The sequence below is a fragment of the Balaenoptera borealis genome, assembly GCF_965194805.1.
Source record: "Balaenoptera borealis genome assembly, chromosome: 2".
Classification (NCBI taxonomy): domain Eukaryota; kingdom Metazoa; phylum Chordata; class Mammalia; order Artiodactyla; family Balaenopteridae; genus Balaenoptera; species Balaenoptera borealis.
Window position 1 is genome coordinate 66,678,297 of NC_138867.1, and position 18,491 is coordinate 66,696,787.

Here is an 18,491-nt window from a genome sequence, read left to right on the forward strand (position 1 = left end):
CCACAACTACTGAGCGTGTGCCACAACTACTGCAGCCCACGTGCCTAGAGCCCATGCTCTGCAACAAGAGAAGCCACTGCAATGAGAAGCCTGCTCACCACAACGAAGAGTAGCCCCTGCTCGCTGCAACCAGAGAAAGCCGATGTGCAGCAACGAAGACCCAACGCAGCCAAAAATAAATAAATAAATAAATAAATAAATACACCACAACTGAACTCCGTGGCCATTGGTTTCAGGTGGAAACATGTCAATCTCATACCCAAGTAGCTGCCTCTAACTCCCCATTGTATTTGTCACAGCTTCTAACGTAGCACCCTGCATGTAATAGATGCTCCATAGATGTTTTTTGAATAAATAAGGAAATGTTTTATAGCTAGATATTCCAGTTGAGCCTAAACTGGAATGCATGCATCACTTTACCAAGTGATATGAGTGGAGAGTAAAGAAGTCCTTTCTATGTTTCGGGCCAGGGACCAAAGCAACAATGAGATGGAGGGGACAAGGAGACATCTGATCATCTAGGCCTACTCAGTACTCAGGGGCCAAGACTAATCCCTGTGGAAAGGTCATTCTCCCCATTTCTACATCTAAAGAGCCTGGATCCCGTGTAGAGAGGATAGAAGGTGTCACTGAGCAAGTAGGCTGGCAACTATTGAATTCTAAAAGGAATTCAATTTTAGCACTAATGATATATTGAGCTGCTTGGATAACGAAGTTCTATAATAGTCATCAGAAGAGCTATTAACTTACATCAATAAAACACACTCACACATACACACACACATTTATATATATGTTTTTAATAGTAGAACTGAGCATGGCTAACCTGAATTGAAGGTACATTTTTCTAGTGAGGATTTGCCTTGCTTCTGCCAGATGCCCTGGGGCATTATTGAGCTAGAAGCATTTGGCACAAACTTTCCTAGACCACACAAATTAATGTAAATACCAAACCCAGTGTGGGCAGGTTTGTGCTTTTGAATTAACCATGTAAAAAATTTTTTCTCCCTCAGCCCATAATAAGACCTGTGAGAGACAGCTTTTCTTTATGGTTCTTTTTCTCAGCAGAGCTTTTTCTCTCTCATCCTCTCACTGTAGCCCTTCTAAGCATCTTGGCTGATGTTTGTAAAGGCCTCAATTCTAACTCTCCACTTCCTGGTCAAGGTTTCTTCTCCAGTCTCCTACATTGCTTTCAGTCATGAGGCTCTAGGTTCCTTTTATTGGCAAATCCCTCAGAGTAGCCTGTGGTATTTCCTTACCACTCTGGTTTCAGCTCTCTTTTCCACTTTGGTTATGGTGGATTTCCCTTTGTTATACAAAGAGGCTCAAGGTGAACACCAGCCAGAGTACCTGACAAAGGCAATCACAAGTACATAGGTCCCCTGTCTCTCGCTATCTGGTGACAAGGCAAACTTGGTCTGGGGAGTGGCAGGATGCACCATGAGGCTGGGCCACAGGCAGGGACGTGGCCTTCCTTTATACCAGTTAGTGTGAAAATAGCCTTTCATAGGGCGGGGGTGGGGGTGTTGCTTTAACTTGAGAATTATTTTTATCTAAGTACAGAATTCTTGGTGGCAAGTTATTTCATCTCAGGCCTTTAAAATTAATATTATATTGCCTTTTGCCTAATATTTGTACTATCTCCTGCCAGTCTACATTTTATTCCTTTGAAGTCATCTGTTTGTTCTCTATGGTAACTCTGAGTAGTTACCCTTTGTTTTCGATGCTCTGTAGTTTCATTATGATGTGTCTGGGTATATTTATTTTTATTTATTTTTCTTACTATCTATGATTCCTGAATCTTAAAATTCTTATTCTGCTATTCTTAGAACGCATATCCATCAATTGTGGAAAATTCACATTGGTATATTTTCAAGTATTTCTTCTCTCCCATTCGTAGTATTCTTTTATCTTGGAATTCCTATATTGGCCCTCTTCTTCTAGTCTTCATATCTATTAACTAGGGTGACCAATCAACCAGTTTGTTCAGGACTGAAGCTTTCCCCAGGATGTGGGATTTTCAGTACTAAAACCAAGAAAGTCCTAGGCAAAACAGGATGTGTAATTGTAATTGTATTCTCTGTAATTGTTTCAGAGCTATCTTCCAGTTCATAAACTCTCTTTAGCCATGATTGTTAAAAATTTTATTGAGTATATTTTTCACTTCTTGAAATTTTATTTTTCAAATAACTTTTTCTTCTTTTTAGAGTTTCTCAATTTTTAAAATAGAATTTGGATTTTAAAATATCTTTAGTATGATTATAATTTTATATGATAGTCTCTATTAGAATGTTCTGTTATATAAAATTCTTAGGACAATATCTTATTATTTAGTGTGTCTGCTGACTCTAATTCATGGTGGATTATTTTCATCCATGTTTTGTAATTTTATATTTTTAAGCTCATTTTCAGAGAGGTTTATTCTGTATAATCCTGGACAGTCTAGTTAAAGTGTATTTCTTCAGAGAAGTTTTGTATTTTCCTCTTTGAGGTACCCTAGGTATATCAATAGCCTAGGATTAATTTTATTATAATTTCTTAATTTGAAGGGCCCTAGGAGCAGGCAATAGTATAAATTTGAACTCTATAATCGTGGGAGTCAAAGACCTATGGTTATAAATTTTTGAGGGAGACTTTTCTACCCAGAACTCAGCCCAAAGTAAACAAACTTTCTTATCCAGTAAGTGGAAATTCTGTTGACTCTTTTACAGGGGATAAAGTTTTAGGTAGATCTTTCTTCATAGGCATAAAAACCCAAGTCCTTAGATTGCTAAGACCAGCAAAGCACAGTGCCTGGGCTGGTTTTCTATTGTACTTTAGTTTGAACACCTGTATATTTCCCATATTTTCTTGGCAGATAACAATATAACAATAATAACAACAATAATAAAAGCTAACACTTCTATAGAGCATATATAATGGGCCAGATATTTTCTAAGCATTCTACATTTGGTCCTCATATAACCCTTCATATAATATGTAATAATATCTTTCCAACCTTCCAGATGAGGATACTGAGCCACAGATAAGTTAATTAACTTGCTTAAGGTCACACAGCTATTAAGTGGCGGACCTAGGATTCAAATCCATACATCGTGACTCCAAGTTCTGTATTTTAATCATTAAAAACACTACCTCTCAATTATGGATTTAAAGTAATATTTTTTCCAGTATTTCTTATATAGTAGCAGCAGAGTTTTCAGTTTATTTCAACTGTCATATTTCCAGGAAAGGAAATCCCAAATCTTGATTTTAACATTTCATCGTTGTGCTGGTTAATTTTATGTGTCAACTTGATTGGGCCACAGGGTGCTTAGATTAAACCTTATTTCTGTCTGTGAGGATACTTCTGGGTGAGATTAGCATTTGAACCAGTGGACTCAGTAGATTGTCCTCCCCACTGTGGGTGAACATCATCATCCAATCTGCTGAAGGCCTGAATAGAACAAAAAGGCGGAGGAGGGAGGAATTTACCCCTTTTGCTTTCTGCCTGTTTCCTGAGCTGAGACATTGGTCTTCTCTTATCTTTGGACTAGAATTTACACCATCAGCTCCCCTGATTCTCAGGCCTTTAAACTCAGACTGGAATTATACCACTGACTTTCCTTGGTCTCCAGCTTGTAGATGGCAGATCATGGGACTTCTCAGCCCCCATAATCTGTGAGCCAGCTCATCATAATAAATCTCCTCATATATATCTCCTATTGGTTCTGTTTCTGTGAAGAACCCTGACCAATACAATCATAGTCTATTTTATTTTATTTTTTTAAAAATAAATTTATTTATTTATTTATTTATTTATGGCTACATTGGGTCTTTGTTGCGGTGCATGGGCTTCTCATTGCGGTGGCTTCTCTTGTTGTGGAGCATGGGCTTCAGTAGTTGTGGCTCGTGGGCTCTAGAGCACAGGCTCAGTAGTTGTGGCGCACGGGCTTAGTTTCTCCATGGCATGTGGGATCTTCCCGGACCAGGGATCGAATCTGTGTCCCCTGCATTGGCAGGCAGATTCTTAACCAATTCACCACCAGGGAAGTCCCAACAATCATACTCTAATTTTTCTGACCTTTCAGCTTCCCATTTATTAAGAAATTTCAATAAAAATGTATGTTTATTGCAATGGTCCATGCTATTTGTATTTCAGCATTTCTAAGGGATTCCAAAATAGAGAAGTTTGTAAAAGAAAATCTTGAATTTTTTAAGATGAGGAGAGATGTTTACATCTGAATGAAGAGTTGAGGGATATATAATAGTAAGTGAAATCACTAAAGCTATGGTAAAAGGTGAATGATTGCTGTAGTCCAGTTCTTTTCAATGTGCAGCCCCCCAAAGGCAGCATCAGCACAACTTGGGAACTTGTTAGAGCTACAGATTCTTGGCCTCACCCCAATTTTACTAAATCAGAAACTTTGGGGGAAGGGGTAGAGGCCAGAAATCTGTGTTTAAACAATCTGGGTAATTCTGATGCACCCTAATGTTTGAGAACCATTGGTATCACTTATTTAGGATTTAATTTACTGCAAACACCAATATTTTTTTAATAGTCCAATGTTGTTTTCCATGCGATCATGTAAGTTTCTGTGCATCATAAAGTATTAACCCTCAAGCTGAAGTTTACTGCCTCTCCAGCTAAAATAGGGATATTAGATTCCTTTTCAACTTCTCCTTCCTATTATATTGCAGCATTGTAGTACTACTTCCCTTTAAACATGTGTTTTGTTTTTGTTTTTTTAAAGAAGTCTTGTCATTAAATGGAAAAGTAAAAAGTTTGGAAGTTAATCCTTTTTTTTAAATGTAAAAAAAGATATGAACACCACTACTCTTTTGTGTTGCTATTTAGTAAGCAGTAGGTGAGTCTTTGGGTCTCTTACAACAGATCAAAGATATAACCCTAGTTTTATGACTTGACTATCCTAAGTACTGACTAAAAGTAAGCTATAGTAAAGCTGCCTCTGAAGTTTAACAGCATCTTAACTAACTGTCAAGATTGGTTCTCCAGGGACTTCCCTGGTGGTCCAGTGGTTAAGACTGCGCTCCCACCGCAGGGGGCACAGGTTTGATCCCTGGTCAGGGATCCTACATGCCATGCGGCCAAAAAAAAAAAAAAGATGGGTTCTCCAGCAATTATTTCTATGTCCATGTTTAAAATGTTTTGACATTGTTCTTTCCTTTAGTAAACATTTATTTGTCACCCTGTGCTAGGTACTGTGCTAGATGCTGAGAATACAACCATGACCAGGACTGACATGGTCCCTATCACCACAGAGCTTTAATGTTGGTGGAAAGATAGACAAGAGCACAGGTGATTACAATACAGCATGATAAGTGTTATGATAGGTGAAGCACAGGGTGCTATTGGAACTGTTCTCAATAAAAATGCAACATAACTACTGAGTGATTTATTGCTCTTGATTATAAAATATGCTCACAAGACAGAAGCTAACTCCTACTCATCCTTTAGAAGACAGCTCAGATTGTCATATCCTCACATTCTCCACCCTGCCCCCCACATTTGAGATCAGGGTCATTCCTACATGCTTCCACCAAACTCTGTATATATTTCTTACAGTACTTCTTACAATATATTCCAACAGGCTATTCAAATGAGTCACTCTATTATACTCTAAACTCTTGGAGGGCAAGGGATCTATCTTGTCTTTGCAATTCTAACACAGTGCTCGCACCCGTATCCTTTTGTACTCTTTTTATTGCGTGATTTAGGCTTGCCTTCCACTATAGATCGCTATTATATTCTTTATCATCTTGGAAAAAGAATGCATTTTTAAAAAATTGATATTTTCGTTGCTAGGAATATGAGCTCATTATAATCCCTTCCTCCCAATACTGATGGTTGTATAGAAGGCGTACCTTAATATTACCCCAAAACTGATGTTTTGAGGTAATAAGGGTAGAGGGAGTGAATAATGAGAATATTATGTGGTACATCATCCCCACCCCTCCTTAATAAATATGGCATACTGAAAAGATGCAACAGTGATGGCCACAGAATCTCTTTGGGGAAGTATGAGGAAAAGAGTATATGTTGGATGGTCGGAGTTATAGACTGAAGTCACCATTTATAATTTCTTTGGCCATTGAGCATCCAAATGCTCCCCCTATTTGAGAGAAATTCCCCATTGTGTGAGTTTTGGTGAGCGTTATGGCTCCAACTCCCTCGCCAAAAGCCCAGCTAGCTAGATATCCCCTCTTCCTAACCCCAACAGTGAGGGCATGAGCAAAACCAGGGCATGAAACCTGGTTTTGGCCAATCAGACTTGGGCATTGGAATCTGAAGTGAATCATTTGAAGGGTAAGGATGGTTATGTTCCCAGGAGCCAGTGGTTCCAGCATGGTGTCTAGCAGTATCTTTACTTTGGCAGGGTCAGCAGAAGTATCCTAACCAGACTTGACTATAACCCTGTTGTGGTTCCTACTGTCTGATTGCCCTTGGTTCCTGCCTGTTTTTTCAACCTGGTTCTTCAGTCTTCTTGTTGATTCTATGAGCTATTTGGTATTCTGCCAACAAATTCCCTTCCTGCTAAAATTAGCCAGTCAGTTTCTATTGCTTATGACCAAGAACTTCATCTTTATACTGCTTTCCTCAAAGTGCTTTGTGTTTACTGAATAAGTAGTTGTTGAATGACCAAGTGGCTGTCATTTTTTACTCCTTGACCAAGTACGTTTTCTGTGGGATCACACTTCTGATTCTAACATAAGACAGAAGAACTTTTATTTTATGAAGTATTAATACACATTTTCTGGAACACGTAAGTTCTATAAGACAAGTGATACCAATGACAAATTTGCAGTGCAGCAGGAAGGTAGGGGGCCTCTGGCGCAATCCCGTGGAAGTTGGGGAGGCAAACACAGGACTGAAATCCCTGAACCCATTCTAAGCCAAATCCTTCTTCCTAAGGGAAGGTCAGCTTGTGTCTCAGCCTGGTATTTGTTCACTGAGCCTTATCCACAGTGAAACCCAAGGTGGCAAGCCTCCCACAGGCTTTACTCAGCCCTAAAAGCTTATGCTCAAGCCTCAGGTTGGGAGGATGTGCTGAGAAGGCTAAAGGGAATGGTTGGCTTCGGGATTTGAGGCTTGAACAGTTTTGTACTCTAGGAATATGGGTGTATCGTGAAAGGTTTTGTTGCTTAATATTCTTCTTCCTTTTTAGTCTCTCTCCTCTCCCACAGCGCAAGTTACAATTGATTTTTAAAGGTTTTGATGGGTTTTTTTGTTTCTAATATTATATCTTATCATTTCATTACATTTATTTATGGAAAATTTTACCTCTGATAACTTGACAGTTTTAGTTTATATTTTATCTTCCCGATACTATTTTTAAAGAAAATTATTAATATATTGATTGTATTTATAGATTTGGTGATGTAAGAAAACTTTTTCAAAATGGATCTAAAAAATTGAATGTTAAAAAATAATTAGATGGTTGAATGTTTATCTCTGAAATTTACTGATTATAATTGAAAAAACTATTATTGGGTAAAGCTTGCCAAGTGTCAAGGGAATAATGATCTTACATGTCATTTACATGTCACATATTATCTACTTATAATTCATTTGTAGTTCTTTTCACTGCTCTTATCATTTGGTACTCAGAGTAACAATCCACAATAATGTTTCTAAAAACATCTAGGAAATTTTCCATCTTGCATGCATATAACATTTAAATTTAACTTTCATGTGGATCTTAGGTATTATGTTTTAGAATAACATTATACAGCTCTGCAGTTGTTTTGCTACTAGAGCATTCTTAACTGATTTCCATATCAATTGATTCTACACCTTGTTGGGATGTAAATAAGCCCTAAAGATACAGTAAACTAGTGTTTGCTCTTTGGTAAACAGCCCTGTCAGTGACTTTCTCAAATACACAGGAAGGCTTATCAACATTATCAATATCAATGCCTGCCAGACTGTGTACAAATCTTTTTTCATGCGAAAGCTTGGTTGATTTAGCCTTTAACATTCCTCCAACAACAGATCTACACAGCTTCACAACATGCTCAGGCTGAAAAGTTTTTTTCTGCTTATCTGTCTAGGCTCTTGCTGACTAAAGACTCAACTCTATTAAGGCAGGGGCAGTGCTTTTTCTTCACTGTATTTCCAGCACCTACCACAGTACCTGGCATATAATAGATTCTTGATAAATTTGTGAAAAGAATGGATGAATGTTAATAGGCTTAACAGTTTCCATTTTTCATAGAAAGAGCCAGTATGAGGTAGACCTACTTGTGAAGGTTAATTTTATGTGAACTTGATTGGATTAAGAGGTGCTTAGATTGCTGATAAAGTATTATTTCTGGGTGTGTCTGTGAGGGTGTTTCTGGAAGAGATTAGCATTTAACTCTATAGACTGTGTAAAGATCACCCTCACCAATGTGGGTGGGCATCATTCAATCCTTTGAGGGCCCCTGAATAGAACAAAAAGGTGGAGGAAAGGTGAAATTTGTTTTCCTTGCTTGAGCTGGGACATTCATCTTCTTGGCATCAGCCTTTAGACTCCTACTGGGACTTACACCATTGGCTCCCCTGGTTCCCAGGCTTCGGATTTGGACTAGAACTACACCACAGGTTTCCTGAGCCTCCAGCTTGCAGACAGTATATCGTGGGACTTCTCAGCCTCCAAAATCACGTGAGCCAATCTGCTGCAGGAACAGGGACCCTTTCCAGGGCCCAAGAGTGAGCTCTTGTCTAACACACGGAAATGAATTGCCCGAGGAGACACACGTGCTGACAAAGCAAGAGACTTTATTGGGAAGGGGCGCCCAGGTGGAGAGCAGCAGGGTGAGGGAACCCAGGAGAACTGCTCTGCCACGTGGCTCACAGTCTCAGGTTTTATGGTAATGGGGTTAGTTTCTGGGTTGTCTCTGACCAATCATTCTGACTAAGGGTGCTTCCTAGTGGTGCGCGCATCACTCAGCCAAGATGGATTCCAGCAAGAAGGATTCTGGGGGTTGTTAGGACATATGGACTGGCGTCTCCTCTCTCCTTTTGACCTTTCCCAAATTCTTCTGGGTGGTGGTAGCCTGTTAGTTCCGCATTCTTTACCGGGACCTCCTGTTGTATGATAACTCATGCAAGTGGTTACTATCGTGCCTGGCCATAGTGGGCAGTTTCGGTCAGTGGTTCCCCTAACAAATCCCTCATAATAAATGTGTTTTCTACATATCTATATATATTCTATTGGTTGTTTCTCTGGAGAACCATGACTGATATACCCATTTGTTTGAAACACAGGTCTCTTTGAGGTCCCCACTTTATTTTAGCCTGGCTCCTTTACTCACAGCCTAGAAGTACTGCTTGCATTCTCCTAGCTACAGAATGCCAATTCCAGATCATTTTACTTTCCTATCAAGCAAAATTTCTCTAGAGTTGGTTCTATACCACCCCATTTGTACCATTTCCCATCCTCTTCATCACCATTTTTTTCTTAATCCTCCATATTCATCTAGGTTTTTGGTACCAGGCTGTCTTTCTCTCCAACCCAACTACTGCAAAAATTTCAAGGCCTTCATGAATGACCCATCAACTACTACACTCTCATAGTTCTGTGGTGTATTCAATGCTAATGGCTTCACTTCAGTCTACTTCAGCAACCTACGTTGCAATGACCTTTTGGTCTTGTCTTCACCTGGAACTAACTGATACACCTGGATTCTCACACCCCAATCTCTTCCTCTCCAAACATACCCTCCTATTCTGCCAGTCCTCTCCTGTTTCTGTAAACCTACTCTCTTATTGACACCATGATGATCTTTAGTTCCTTGATTCCTCTTCTTTTCCAACTCTGTTGGTCCCCTCTCAGCATCACTTCCTTACCACCCAGTTCAGACCCTAGGGAATCTCACTTTTATCACTCTCCTACTAGCAACTTTAATTAACCCTGCTCTTTCAATTCTCTTCAGCACCTGGCAAGCCTGCAATTCTGGACTCATTCACTCATCTGTGTTTTATACATCTTCACCCAAGCAGGATGGGTGGTACTGAGAAAAAAAAAAATCACAAAATGTAGTGTAGGAACTAGTATTTCCACAAATATAGGAATCTAGTCTGAGCTATACTCTCAAATCCTATACATCCTTTCTCAGCTTCTCTTTTTTCCTTTAAAGACTATTACAAACTTTTACTTGTTTTTTAAGCCCTTTCCCTCACTTTCGAAAACTGGCTCTGGTAACTTCCCATTTCACAGAGAAAGTAGAAGCTATCAGAAATACTTTCCTCGGGGCTTCTCTGGTGGCGCAGTGGTTAAGAACCCGCCTGCCAATGCAGGGGACACGGGTTCGAGCCCTGGTCCGGGAAGATCCCACATGCCGCGGAGCAACTAAGCCCGCAAGCCACACCTACTGAAGCCTGTGCGCCTAGAGCCCGTGCTCCACAACAAGAGAAGCCATCGTAATGAGAAGCCCGTGCATCGCAACAAAGACCCAATGCAGTCAAAAATAAATAATAAATTAATTAATTTAAAAAAAAAGAAAAAAAGAAATACTTTCCTCAAGTTGGCCTCCACAGCACTTCTTTCCTCCCAGATACAAAAGCATCTGTTTCCACTCCTAGCAGTACATCTTTCTCCTTTGCCCTCCTTCTAGTTAATGCATATTATTATTTGGGACTCAACCCCCTTCCTTTCTCCTCAGGGGCTGTGTTGCCTCAGTTCTCTCTTTTCCTTTTAGTTCTTGGCCTATAGACTGGATCAAGTCATACCCACTTAAAAAGTGAAATACCAAAGTACCTTCCCTTGGCTCTGATTCTCTGCTGCCTGCCACCCTATCTTTGCCTGCTCTTCATAGAAAACCTTGATGTCTCCACTTCCTTGCTGCTTCCTTTTGCTGCTGTTGTTTTAAAAGACCCATCTACTTTGTAATTCATCAGAAACTGACTTAGACCACCACCATAACAACCAAAATGCTTTGCTAAGTGATCAGTGTCTTCGTAATTTCCAAATCCAGCAGTCACTTTTCAGTATTTATCTTCCTTGATTTCTTTGCTTTATTTTTGATACAGTTAACCACTCTCTGGAACCTCTCTTCTTGGTTTTTCCTGTCCCCCTCCTAATTCTTTTAGAATCCTTGTGGACCCTTCTACCTATTTTTAAAATATTGATGTTCTCTAAGATTTCACCCTCAGATCTCTTCTCACTGTATATACTCTCCCTTGAATAGTGTCTTTTGTTACCATAGCTGCAACTATCACCTGTATATCAGTGACATCCAAGTACAGGGGAGTGATTTTTTTCCAGTGGGAATTAGGATTTAAAGTCAGCATGAAAGACAAAAATAGAGTAGAGTTAAAATTACCTTTGAAAAATCTCCTAAAATACTGTATACATGATTTTAAATATATATACTACCCACCAAGAAATCCTACACAGCCAGTTTTCCTCTGCTATTGGAACAGAAGGTTGTTTCTTTAGTTGAACACCAGATGAAGTTGTTGGCTTGCATTTAAGGGGCCATGTTATAAGAAAAATATGTTTTTGTCTTTTTGCCAAGCACGTATAGTAGAGCTAATATGTTAAGTAAGTGTAGGAGATAACTCCACTGTATATATTTTCAGCCTGACTTCTTTCATAAGCCCTGTACTTATACACCAAACTACCTACTGAATATCACCTTTTGGATATGCCAATCCAGATTGTTTTAGTTAGAGTTCTAAAAGCTGATGAAGTGAGATAACTCACATTCAACTTAGCAAAGGCATTTATTAAAATGATAACAGTGATGTGACAAGGGTTTAACTCATATGTGGAGTGCTTTCCTATCTTCTGGGTTGATGTTCTTATTCCAGGCAGGTGTCCTTTAGCACTACACAGCTGCCACAAGCCAGTCTGCCTGGCTGGAGCCATAGGCAGCTTCAGATTGGTGGAATCTCTAGGCCAAGCATCACACAAGCCAGTAACCTCTGGCTGAACAGCTTTATTAAGACTAGTGGAATTCATAAGCATCAAGGAAGGCATTTCAATTCTTTACTGGCCCTTTCAAGTGTTGTGCTTCACCCACTGGCTGTTACATCACCTTAAAGACCATCCTCATGAAGCCATCATGACCCATCAGCCAAGCGAAATTCCAGTATTTCCCCATTGACTGGACTGAACATTTATTACAAGCTGCATGTATTAAGAGCCAATTTTAGAGACAAGTCTACATATAGGGCAATAAGCATCACCTCCTTGAAAAGGGAACCCTCCTACACTGTTGTGGGAATGTAAATTAGTGCAGCCACTATGGAGAACAGTATGGAGGTTCCTTAGAAAACTAAAAATAGGGCTTCCCTGGTGGCGCAGCAGTTGAGAATCTGCCTGCCAATGCAGGGGACACGGGTTCGAGCCCTGGTCTGGGAAGATCCCACATGCCGCAGAGCAACTAGGCCCGTGAGCCACAACTACTGAGCCTGCATGTCTGGAGCTTGTGCTCCGCAACAGGAGAGGCCGCGACAGTGAGAGGCCCGCACACCGCGATGAAGAGTGGCCCCCGCTTGCCACAACTAGAGAAAGCCCTCGCACAGAAATGAAGACCCAACACAGGCAAAAATAAAAATTAATTAATTAATTAATTAAATTAAAAAAATTATTAAAAAAAAAAAGAAAACTAAAAATAGAGTTACCATATGATCCAGCAATCCCACTCCTGGGCATATAACCAGAGAAAACTCTAATTCGAAAAGATACATGCACCCCAATGTTCATAGCAGCACTGTTTACAATAGCCAAGACATGGTAGCAAACTAAATGTCCATCGACAGATGAATGGATAAAGATGTGGTGTATATATACACTGGAATATTCCTCAGCCATAAAAAAAAGAATGAAATATTGCCATTTGCAGCAACATGAATGGACCTAGAGACTATCATACTAAGTGACGTAAGTCTGACAGAGAAAGACAAATAACATATAAAATCATATGTGGAATCTAAAAAAATGATACAAATGAACTTACTTAACAAAACAGAAATAAACTCATAGACATAGAAAACAAACTTCTGGTTACCAAAGGGGAAAGGAGGGGAAAAGGGATAAATTAGGAGTTTGGGATGAACAGATACACACTACTATATTTAAAATAGATAAACAACAAGGATCTACTATATGGAACAGGGAACTATATTCAATATCTTGTAATAACGTATAATGGAAAAGAATCTGAAAAAGAATATATAACTGCATCACTTTGCTGAACACCAGAAACCAACACAACACTGTAAATCAGCTATACGTCAATTAAAGGTTGTTTTGAAGAAAAAAAAGCTTCACCTCCCCTTCATCATGCACATCAAACAATATAAAGAATTAAAAGCATCATAATACAAAGCAGTCAGATATTACATTAAAAATGTAGCAACGACTTTGGACTGTTTCAATCCATATTTAGCATTCTAACAGCACATCACTTCAATGGGACTGGACAGCTTTCATGGTGTCCTCCTTCTTCCTGTCATCATTCATGTTCCATTATATGCTTTTTATTAGCATGCCTTGAGTATATATAGAATAAGGATATCTCTTTACATCCTTCTACTATCTATGCCTACTTCTTTATATTATCAGTACCTTAATTTGAGGAAGACTGAACCATGCAGGGACATTCAACACAGTCAACTCCGGGTTGCAGAAGGTAGGGAATTGCACATTTGGAATGTCCCATTATTATCCTTTGCTGGCCATCACATTTTAGCTTTCCTCCCTTTGAAGTTGACCTCTTTACCTCCATTGTTATTCTCTTTAAGAACAACAGGATATAATCTATATCCAGATAACATTCCTTTCTTTGTGTCAAATAAATATTCAGTAAAGATTATAAATAATTTGCTCCCATCTAAAATCACAGACATCAATTTTAATTTTTTATATTGGAGATAGCATTCTTTATTTTTATTATAAAAAGTAACACATCGATAATACATTATTTTTTCTTAATCTGAAATAACAAAAAAGTATGAAGAATAAGAGTCATCCATAATACACTTACCTAGGGATATCCGTTATTAATTTTTGGTTATAATTTACCATTTTTCATTAGGACCATGAATGAAGTCATACTTTAACACACTGATTTGTACCTGGTCATTTTTCGATTTTAGAAAACACAGATTACATGATTATATTAATGATTGTATTATTCCATTGCTTCTATGTATCAATCTCATAAATTTGAAAATGTGTATCCTTTTGTTCTCCACAGCCCTGCAAAGCTGGGATTATTACTAATTCCCTTATATAGAAATACAGATCCTGAGGTTCAGAGTGGGTAAGTGACTGCTGAAAATTTACTTACCAAGTAAGTGGCAGAAATAAAGGTTGCTCTAGGACTTTTTGACTCCAAATTGGTGCCCTTTCCACACAGTGTGTCTCCTGTCTCTCTAATGAGATAATGCAGATGAAGGGGCTGGAAAAGTACACCTTACTGTTATTTATTTAAAGAGACAGCCTAAAGGGAGTCATTGCCTCAGGAACAACTTCTGATTTGGTCTGAATCTAGGGCAGCTTCCCAAATTAAAACTGCACAAAGGCTTCTAGGGCTGCAGATTGAATTTTTCTTCATGCAAAACATCATTATAACACAACAGTATCAATATGCAATTGAATCCTACAATAAGAATTAATTCCTGATCAGTGAACATAGCCATACAACATTAAAGAAAACAGGTTATTATTGAACAAGGACATTCAAATCTGCAAGCTTAACAGCAGACCCTAGGTATGTACATTGATCTTGTCTCATTACCCTTTTCCCCCCTTATTTTCTTCACCAAATGACAAGTAGAATGTCTAGCAGGGAAGGGCATCTTGCTACATAGGTCTAAGGAAACTAACCTGGGGCCTAGAAGGCAAAGGAGGTTGAACCAAAAATTTTGAAGAGTTTATGAGTTTCTATAGTTACTTCTTCTCTATTCTCTATTCACTGCTTGCCAAATCAATGGATTCTGGAGACAGAGTACTGCAAATATCCTATTGAACTCTTTTTTCCCCACATAGTCCAAAGGTGTTGTGCATTCTTTTATCACAGATAATTTGCTATTGATCTACTTTTTCATTTATGTCTTCTTGGCCCTCACACTATGTGTTGGTCAAGATTTTGGTTTCCCTGGGGCAGCTGTCCTCTTATGCCTCCAAAGACCCTGGATTGACTTTCCCTTCAGGGTCCTGGACACTTCATTGAGACTTGGGACTAAAAGTCCACAGTGAGAACTTATTCCTATGAGGTTTTTGGGTACAAATTGTTAGGCCCCATTAAAATATAATTTTCAGAAAAAGATAAAATCATGACTTTCACACAGATATAAAAAAGGGTCTACCCACCACCAGAGCCTCCCATCAAGCCTCTTAGATAGCCTCAACCACCAGAGGGCAGACAGCAGAAGCTAGAAAAATTACAGTCCTGCAGCCTGTGGAACAAAAACCACATTCACAGAAAGAGAGACAAGATGAAAAGGCAAAGGACTATATACCAGATGAAGGAACAAGATAAAACCCCAGAAAAACAACTAAATGAAGTAGAGATAGGCAACCTTCCAGAAAAAGAATTCAGAATAATGATAGTGAAGATGATCCAGGACCTCGGAATAAGAATGGAGGCAAAGACTGAGAAGATGCAAGATATGTTAAACAAAGACCTAGAAGAATTAAAGAACAAACAAAGAGAGGTGAACAATACAATAACTGAAATGAAAACTACACTAGAAGGAATCAATAGCAGAATAACTGAGGCAGAAGAACGGATAAGTGACCTGGAAGACAGAATGGTGGAATTCACTGCTGCGGAACAGAATAAAGAAAAAAGAATGAAAAGAAATGAAGACAGCCTAAGAGACCTCTGGGACAACATTAAACGCAACAACATTCATATTATAGGGGTTCCAGAAGGAGAAGAGAGAGAGAAAGGACCAGAGAAAATATTTGAAGAGATTATAGTCGAAAACTTCCCTAACATGGGAAAGGAAATAGCCACCCAAGTCCAGGAAGCGCAGAGAGTCCCATACAGGATAAACCCAAGGAGAAACACGCCGAGACACATAGTAATCAAAGTGGCAAAAATTAAAGACAAAGAAAAATTATTGAAAGCAGCAAGGGAAAAACAACAAATAATATACAAGGGAACTCCCATAAGGTTAACAGCTGATTTCTCAGCAGAAACTCTACAAGCCAGAAGGGAGTGGCATGATATACTTAAAGTGATGAAAGGGAAGAACCTACAACCAAGATTACTCTACCCGGCAAATATCTCATTTAGATTTGATGGAGAAATCAAAAGCTTTACAGACAAGCAAAAGCTAAGAGAATTCAGCACCACCAAACCAGCTCTACAACAAATGCTAAAGGAACTTCTCTAAGTGGAAAACACAAGAGAAGAAAAGGACCTACAAAAACAAACCCAAAACAATTAAGAAAATGGTCATAGGAACATACATATCGATAATTACCTTAAACATGAATGGATTAAATGCTCCAACCAAAAGACACAGGCTTGCTGAATGGATACAAAAACGAGACCCACATTTATGCTGTCTACAAGAGACCCAATTTAGACCTAGGGACACATACAGACTGAAAGTGAGGGGATGGAAAAAGATATTCCATGCAAATGGAAATCAAAAGAAAGCTGGAGTAGCTATACTCATATCAGATATAATAGACTTTAAAATAAATAATGTTACAAGGGACAAGGAAGGACACTACATAATGATAAAGGGATCAATCCAAGAAGAAGATGTAACAATTATAAATATATATGCACCCAACATAGGAGCACCTCAATACATAAGGCAACTGCTAACAGCTATAAAAGAGGAAATCGACAGTAACACAATAATAGTGGGGGACTTTAACACCTCACATACACCAATGGACAGATCATCTAAATAAGGAAACACAAGCTTTAAATGACACAATAGACCAGGTAGACTTAATTGATATTTAGAGGACATTCCATCCAAAAACAGCAGATTACACTTTCTTCTCAAGTGCACACGGAACATTCTCCAGGATAGATCACATCTTGGGTCACAAATCAAGCCTCAGTAAATTTAAGAAAATTGAAATCATATCAAGCATCTTTTCTGACCACAACACTATGAGATTAGAAATGAATTACAGGGAAAAAAATGTGAAAAGCACAAACACATGGAGGCTAAACAATACATTACTAAATAACCAAGAGATCACTGAAGAAATCAAAGAGGAAATCAGAAAATACCTAGAGACAAATTACAATGAAAATACGACAATCCAAAACCTATGGGATGCAGTAAAGCAGTTCTAAGAGGGAAGTTTATAGCTATACAAGCCTACCTAAAGAAACAAGAAAAATCTCAAGTAAACAATCTAACCTTACACCTAAAGGAACTAGAGAAAGAAGAACAAACAAAACCCCAAGTTAGCAGAAGGAAAGAAACCATAAAGATCAGAGCAGAAATAAATGAAACAGAAACAAAGAAAACAATAGCAAAGATCAATAAAACTAAAAGCTGGTTCTTTGAGAAGATAAACAACATTGATAAGCCATTAGCCAGACTCATCAAGAAAAAGAGGGAGAGGACTCAAATCAATAAAATTAGAAATGAAAAAGGAGAAGTTACAACAGACACCGCAGAAATACAAAGCATCCTAAGAGACTACTACAAGCAACTCTATGCCAATAAAATGGACAACCTGGAAGAAATGGACAAATTCTTAGAAAGGTATAGGCTTCCAAGACTGAACCAGGAAGAAACAGAAAATATGAACAGACCAATCACAAGTAATGAAATTGAAACTGTGATTAAAAATCTTCCAACAAACAAAAGTCCAGGACCAGATGGCTTCACAGGTGAATTCTATCAAACATTTAGAGAAGAGCTAACACCCATCCTTCTCAAACTCTTCCAAAAAATTTCAGAGGAAGGAACACTGCCAAACTCATTCTATGAGGCCACCATGACCCTGATACCAAAACCAGACAAAGATACTACAAAAAAAGAAAATTACAGACCAATATCACTGATGAATATAGATGCAAAAATCCTCAACAAAATACTAGCAAACAGAATTCAACAACACATTAAAAGGATCATACACCACGATCAAGTGGAATTTATCCCAGGGATGCAAGGATTCTTCAAGATACGCAAATCAATCAATGTGATACACCATATTAACAAAATGAAGAATAAAAACCATATGATTATCTCAGTAGATGCAGAAAAAGCTTTTGACAAAATTCAACACCCATTTATGATAAAAACTCTCCAGAAAGTGGGCATAGAGGGAACCTACCTCAACATAATAAAGGCCATATATGACAAACCCACAGCAAACATCATTCTCAACAGTGAAAAACTGAAAGCATTTCCTCTAAGATCAGGAACGAGACAAGGATGTCCACACTCACCACTATTATTCAACATAGCTTTGGAAGTCCTAGCCAAGGGAATCAGAGAAGAAAAAGAAATAAAAGGAACACAAATTGGAAAAGAAGTAAAACTGTCACTGTTTGCAGATGACATG